The sequence below is a fragment of the Schistocerca gregaria genome, unplaced genomic scaffold (genome assembly GCF_023897955.1).
Source record: "Schistocerca gregaria isolate iqSchGreg1 unplaced genomic scaffold, iqSchGreg1.2 ptg000550l, whole genome shotgun sequence".
Classification (NCBI taxonomy): domain Eukaryota; kingdom Metazoa; phylum Arthropoda; class Insecta; order Orthoptera; family Acrididae; genus Schistocerca; species Schistocerca gregaria.
In genome coordinates, this window is record NW_026061944.1 from 50001 (window position 1) to 57500 (window position 7500).

Here is a 7500-nt window from a genome sequence, read left to right on the forward strand (position 1 = left end):
CGTGCGCCATCTGTAGGTGCCCCGCGACATGACGTGGTGCAACGACGGTACCGCCACCTGGGGGAGGCCACGCGGACTAGGCCAAGTATGGGGCCCACAGTGCTCATTTGCCGAGCCCACCCACACAAAACCTGCACCCCCCTCCAGCGCAGGAGCCGCAACCCGGGTGCGTACGCCGCACCAAGTGCTCCACCCGCGACCGTACGTGCCCCGCCGAAATCGCAACTCCGGCGGATGAACGGCGGACTTTTCTCGCAGTCGTAAGTTGCAATCCACCCCTATATCTTGCGTCTCATGAAGAGTTATATCAAGTATGCCAAATTCCCGCTGTCCCTATACATGCAGTAAGTTCGTCATGGGCGCTGGCCGGCAGGCCGCGAGACCTGACGCCCGGCGGCAAAGAGTGCCCCTCTGAGGATGTAGATGTTCCGTTCCGCCGCACAATGGTGACGGTGACCGCTGCCTGCGGTGGCAACGCTGGGCAGAGTCGATACTCGCCGTGTGGTGGAAGGTAAACATTATGCGGTACATCAGTACTTTCCTAATAGTTCGGTCGTCTCACGGCACTGCTTAGTAAATGATGCAAGGCCACATATAGATGATTTATGCGAATGTCCCTATACGTGCTGTAAGACTGGGCACACAACGTGAATCGCACGTCAGCCACACACTCGAACATGCACCACTCTCGGCCTGCAACGGAGACACACAATACGTAAACATCTGGAATGCGACAATGTCGAGTGCATCCTCTCTGCCACATTGCACCGTCGACACTATGATAACCAGAGCAGTAGGTCCACCTATAAAAGCACAATACCCCACTCCTCCGACAACTACCATTGCTCAGATAAACCAACACCACCAACACACATCCTACACAGAGGGGCACCAAATATCACCCCCCCGCCCTCGTGTTATACCACATGAAAAATTGCAGAAGTGAGAGACACAGACCCGCCAGCCTCTTGCTACAAGCATCGAACCGACGTGACATATCTGACGGTGACTCAGGCATCCGCGTACTGCCACAACTATCCACCCCCCCCCCCACTCTCTCTGCCCCCTTCCCACACAATACCGAATTTAACCAACTTTATCGCTTAACCTAACTGTGGCTGTACCAGATTATCGCTTAACCTAACTGTGGCTGTACCAGATTATCGCTTAACCTAACTGTGGCTGTACCAGATTATCGCTTAACCTAACTGTGGCTGTACCAGATTATCGCTTAACCTAACTGTGGCTGTACCAGATTATCGCTTAACCTAACTGTGGCTGTACCAGATTATCGCTTAACCTAACTGTGGCTGTACCAGATTATCGCTTAACCTAACTGTGGCTGTACCAGATTATCGCTTAACCTAACTGTGGCTGTACCAGATTATCGCTTAACCTAACTGTGGCTGTACCAGATTATCGCTTAACCTAACTGTGGCTGTACCAGATTATCGCTTAACCTAACTGTGGCTGTACCAGATTATCGCTTAACCTAACTGTGGCTGTACCAGATTATCGCTTAACCTAACTGTGGCTGTACCAGATTATCGCTTAACCTAACTGTGGCTGTACCAGATTATCGCTTAACCTAACTGTGGCTGTACCAGATTATCGCTTAACCTAACTGTGGCTGTACCAGATTATCGCTTAACCTAACTGTGGCTGTACCAGATTATCGCTTAACCTAACTGTGGCTGTACCAGATTATCGCTTAACCTAACTGTGGCTGTACCAGATTATCGCTTAACCTAACTGTGGCTGTACCAGATTATCGCTTAACCTAACTGTGGCTGTACCAGATTATCGCTTAACCTAACTGTGGTTGTACCAGATTATCCCTTAACCTAACTCAATTTGTCCCTTAACCTAACTCAATTTGTCCCTTAACCTAACTCAATTTGTCCCTTAACCTAACTCAATTTGTCCCTTAACCTAACTCAATTTGTCCCTTAACCTAACTCAATTTGTCCCTTAACCTAACTCAATTTGTCCCTTAACCTAACTCAAATTGTCCCTTAACCTAACTCAATTTGTCCCTTAACCTAACTCAATTTGTCCCTTAACCTAACTCAATTTGTCCCTTAACCTAACTCAATTTGTCCCTTAACCTAACTCAATTTGTCCCTTAACCTAACTCAATTTGTCCCTTAACCTAACTCAATTTGTCCCTTAACCTAACTCAATTTGTCCCTTAACCTAACTCAATTTGTCCCTTAACCTAACTCAATTTGTCCCTTAACCTAACTCAATTTGTCCCTTAACCTAACTCAATTTGTCCCTTAACCTAACTCAATTTGTCCCTTAACCTAACTCAATTTGTCCCTTAACCTAACTCAATTTGTCCCTTAACCTAACCCACGTTGTCCCTTAACCTAACCCACGTTGTCCCTTAACCTAACCCACGTTGTCCCTTAACCTAACCCACGTTGTCCCTTAACCTAACCCACGTTGTCCCTTAACCTAACCCACGTTGTCCCTTAACCTAACCCACGTTGTCCCTTAACCTAACCCACGTTGTCCCTTAACCTAACCCACGTTGTCCCTTAACCTAACCCACGTTGTCCCTTAACCTAACCCACGTTGTCCCTTAACCTAACCCACGTTGTCCCTTAACCTAACCCACGTTGTCCCTTAACCTAACCCACGTTGTCCCTTAACCTAACCCACGTTGTCCCTTAACCTAACCCACGTTGTCCCTTAACCTAACCCACGTTGTCCCTTAACCTAACCCACGTTGTCCCTTTGCCTAACATAGTTCACTGCTCGGAATCTCTGGTGTCGTTGTTATCCTCATGTAGATGTCTTGCGAGTGTTGCTTACTTTCCACATATTCCCGCTATCCACTGTCAATTGTACTGCAATAGGACTATATCGCCCCCCCCCCCCCCCTCTGCCCCTCTCTTTGTGTCTCCGTCCTCTCAAGCTGGTCGGTCTGGCGTTTGAGTGTTAAATGAGCCTCGCAGCTGTTCAGTTGCGTTCAGATGTCGACGCCCTCAGTGTACGTCGTGGTATGGTCTGTGTCCATTGTCCGCTGATGTCGTACGCGTAACCCACACGCTGTACCGATCATCGGTAGTTACGTACAGAGTGAAGTAGTGTGATACGTGTGACCGTACGCTGGCTGTGCCCAACGGTGTCGAATCTCAATTTCCATATGTTGTGCTCGATGCTACTTGTCTCGTCTCCCAATAACAGCTAGGTTGCACTGTGGTACGCCGTAGAGGCGTGTGGGAGGAACGTACGAACGCATTGTATGTCACCCTGGGTCGCTGGGGGTGGTGGTGCGGTGAGTCAGGTCAGGTCAGCGTGAGCCGTGTGATGTAGTGACGCGTGTATTCCGACTTTGTCGTATTGCCTCACACAAAGTGCTACCCTGGTGGACCGCGTTCCATATCTGGGACATGCCGCAGATGCCGGTTGACAGTGGATCGCGGAAGGGACATCGCATACGTGCGCGGGCCACCTTCCACGTGTTCTCTTCTGCACATGTCGCAGTGTGTATGTGGTCTGATGTAGCGTGTCGTGACACATGACATCCTGGCATGCAAGAATTGTTGAATTCGCAAATGTAGGTGGACATCTACGTTTACTGCCCAAGATACGCAAATGAACTGGAAATCCGTTGTTGAGCGGTTGTTCACGCTGGAGGTGAATCTGTGATGGCGACGATCGGTACAGCTATTAACCGGTTGTTTCAGCGGTACCCGCCACATCCACACACGTGACTAGGCCCATGTGGGTATGAAGCGATACGCGGCGGTGGCTTGGTGGGACTGTTCCCGGCCGGTGAAGGGGGGCCGCCCGGCGTGTTGGCCGCGCGCTGCGTGGGCGCACGCGCAACAGGCGGCTGGTGGGGGGCGCCGAGTGGCAGGAGCGCCAGCCGACGGGCTCGGCAGGCGGCGCAGCTACGCTGCGGCGCACCCTGCACGCGGCGCCTGGCGGCCAAAGTTGGTTCAGCCGAGCCCGGTGCGAAGCGCGGTGGACATCTGCAGTGTGCTGGTCTGATTGAGGACTGTGTGCGTTGAGGATGCGCCGCCGCCTGGCACTCGGCGCCGCGACGCCGTCTGCTGCTCGGTCGCCCCAGCGGTTCTCGCAGGTGGTTTGTATCGCAGTTGTGCGGACGTGTTGGCGCGTGCGCTGTGCTGGGAGAGTTCGCTTCTGCACCCAAGTGGGGCTTTGCCCTTGTGTGGCGCTGGCGTTGGAGCTGCCGGTCACCATAGGTGGCGCGTGTTGTCTCCCGCCGGCAATGCCACGACAGCACGCTCCCGGGCCTCTGTCGGCAGCGGCAAGCTCAGTTGGGAGCAAGGGTGTTCGCACTAAAACCGTCTACTCGCCTAACTCCGGGCGATTGCGCCTCTCTCGAAACCGACCAAGTACCTAGGACGGCGCTGCGCGCCGCCGGGACCTGAGAGGGTTTCGAGGTGTATCGTGCAGGGGAGCTCGGCCTCCTCCTGTTTGCAGAATAATTGAGCGGACGCTTGCGTGTTCGCGCGGGCCCCCGGGACACACTCCCGGGCGGCCGGCTGCTCAGCTCTAGTTGACGCAGCTCCCTGGTTGATCCTGCCAGTAGTCATATGCTTGTCTCAAAGATTAAGCCATGCATGTCTCAGTACAAGCCGCATTAAGGTGAAACCGCGAATGGCTCATTAAATCAGTTATGGTTCCTTAGATCGTACCCACGTTACTTGGATAACTGTGGTAATTCTAGAGCTAATACATGCAAACAGAGTCCCGACCAGAGATGGAAGGGACGCTTTTATTAGATCAAAACCAATCGGATTGGCTTGTCTGGTCCATTTGCCTTGGTGACTCTGAATAACTTTGGGCTGATCGCACGGTCCTCGTACCGGCGACGCATCTTTCAAATGTCTGCCTTATCAACTGTCGATGGTAGGTTCTGCGCCTACCATGGTTGTAACGGGTAACGGGGAATCAGGGTTCGATTCCGGAGAGGGAGCCTGAGAAACGGCTACCACATCCAAGGAAGGCAGCAGGCGCGCAAATTACCCACTCCCGGCACGGGGAGGTAGTGACGAAAAATAACGATACGGGACTCATCCGAGGCCCCGTAATCGGAATGAGTACACTTTAAATCCTTTAACGAGTATCTATTGGAGGGCAAGTCTGGTGCCAGCAGCCGCGGTAATTCCAGCTCCAATAGCGTATATTAAAGTTGTTGCGGTTAAAAAGCTCGTAGTTGGATTTGTGTCCCACGCTGTTGGTTCACCGCCCGTCGGTGTTTAACTGGCATGTATCGTGGGACGTCCTGCCGGTGGGGCGAGCCGAAGGGGTGCTTTCGCGTCCCGAGGCGGACCCCGTTTAAATCCTACCAGGGTGCTCTTTGTTGAGTGTCTCGGTGGGCCGGCACGTTTACTTTGAACAAATTAGAGTGCTTAAAGCAGGCAAGCCCGCCTGAATACTGTGTGCATGGAATAATGGAATAGGACCTCGGTTCTATTTTGTTGGTTTTCGGAACCCGAGGTAATGATTAATAGGGACAGGCGGGGGCATTCGTATTGCGACGTTAGAGGTGAAATTCTTGGATCGTCGCAAGACGAACAGAAGCGAAAGCATTTGCCAAGTATGTTTTCATTAATCAAGAACGAAAGTTAGAGGTTCGAAGGCGATCAGATACCGCCCTAGTTCTAACCATAAACGATGCCAGCCAGCGATCCGCCGCAGTTCCTCCGATGACTCGGCGGGCAGCCTCCGGGAAACCAAAGCTTTTGGGTTCCGGGGGAAGTATGGTTGCAAAGCTGAAACTTAAAGGAATTGACGGAAGGGCACCACCAGGAGTGGAGCCTGCGGCTTAATTTGACTCAACACGGGAAACCTCACCAGGCCCGGACACCGGAAGGATTGACAGATTGATAGCTCTTTCTTGATTCGGTGGGTGGTGGTGCATGGCCGTTCTTAGTTGGTGGAGCGATTTGTCTGGTTAATTCCGATAACGAACGAGACTCTAGCCTGCTAACTAGTCGCGTGACATCCTTCGTGCTGTCAGCGATTACTTTTCTTCTTAGAGGGACAGGCGGCTTCTAGCCGCACGAGATTGAGCAATAACAGGTCTGTGATGCCCTTAGATGTTCTGGGCCGCACGCGCGCTACACTGAAGGAATCAGCGTGTCTTCCTAGGCCGAAAGGTCGGGGTAACCCGCTGAACCTCCTTCGTGCTAGGGATTGGGGCTTGCAATTGTTCCCCATGAACGAGGAATTCCCAGTAAGCGCGAGTCATAAGCTCGCGTTGATTACGTCCCTGCCCTTTGTACACACCGCCCGTCGCTACTACCGATTGAATGATTTAGTGAGGTCTTCGGACTGGTACGCGGCATCGACTCTGTCGTTGCCGATGCTACCGGAAAGATGACCAAACTTGATCATTTAGAGGAAGTAAAAGTCGTAACAAGGTTTCCGTAGGTGAACCTGCGGAAGGATCATTACCGACTAGACTGCATGTCTTTCGATGTGCGTGTCGTGTCGTGTCGCGCAACACGCTACCTGTACGGCAGTGGCCGTGCGCCGCGTGCGGAACCACGCGTGCCTCTCAAAACTAGCGGAAGTGTTGTTGTTGTTGTGTGGTACGAGCGCTGAAGCTCTGGAGCGGCTGGCCTGCGGTACCTGGCGCCTGGCGCCGGTTTTGAATGACGTTCGCCCGAGTGCCTGTCCGCCCCGGTGTGGAGCCGTACGACGCCCATCGGCTGTGAGGCCGTTGGACACAAAAAAATAGTGGAACAGGGGCCGTCAGACGCCTCAGTCCCGCAAATGCTGCTGTCTTGAAAGAGACAGTGGGAGACTGAAAAGGAAAAGATCACCCAGGACGGTGGATCACTCGGCTCGTGGGTCGATGAAGAACGCAGCAAATTGCGCGTCGACATGTGAACTGCAGGACACATGAACATCGACGTTTCGAACGCACATTGCGGTCCATGGATTCCGTTCCCGGGCCACGTCTGGCTGAGGGTCGGCTACGTATACTGAAGCGCGCGGCGTTTGTCCCGCTTCGGAGACGTGGGAGTGTCGTGGTCGCCTGTGTGGCCGGCCGCGTCTCCTTAAACGTGCGATGCGCGCCCGTCGCCTGGCGGTTCGCATACCGGTACTTTCTCGGTAGCGTGCACAGCCGGCTGGCGGTGTGGCGTGCGACACCTCGTACAACGACCTCAGAGCAGGCGAGACTACCCGCTGAATTTAAGCATATTACTAAGCGGAGGAAAAGAAACTAACAAGGATTCCCCCAGTAGCGGCGAGCGAACAGGGAAGAGTCCAGCACCGAACCCCGCAGGCTGCCGCCTGTCGTGGCATGTGGTGTTTGGGAGGGTCCACTACCCCGACGCCTCGCGCCGAGCCCAAGTCCAACTTGAATGAGGCCACGGCCCGTAGAGGGTGCCAGGCCCGTAGCGGCCGGTGCGAGCGTCGGCGGGACCTCTCCTTCGAGTCGGGTTGCTTGAGAGTGCAGCTCCAAGTGGGTGGTAAACTCCATCTGAGACTAAATATGACCACGAG

The 7500-nt window shown here is 53.4% G+C and overlaps 3 non-coding genes across 3 annotated transcripts in view; all 3 read left to right on the forward strand.

Moving 5' to 3' along the window:
- Positions 1-4547: 4547 nt before the first annotated feature.
- On the forward strand, positions 4548-6440 carry LOC126314295 (small subunit ribosomal RNA). Its single transcript, XR_007555757.1, has one exon. It is a non-coding gene; the product is annotated as a small subunit ribosomal RNA (ribosomal RNA).
- Positions 6441-6809: 369 nt separating this feature from the next.
- LOC126314315 (5.8S ribosomal RNA) lies at positions 6810-6964 on the forward strand. The gene has a single exon (XR_007555775.1). It is a non-coding gene; the product is annotated as a 5.8S ribosomal RNA (ribosomal RNA).
- Positions 6965-7152: 188 nt separating this feature from the next.
- LOC126314309 (large subunit ribosomal RNA) overlaps positions 7153-7500 on the forward strand; it is a 4222-nt gene continuing 3874 nt past the window's right edge. The window contains exon 1 of the ribosomal RNA XR_007555770.1: positions 7153-7500. This exon is cut by the window's right edge and continues 3874 nt beyond it. This is a non-coding gene — a ribosomal RNA (large subunit ribosomal RNA).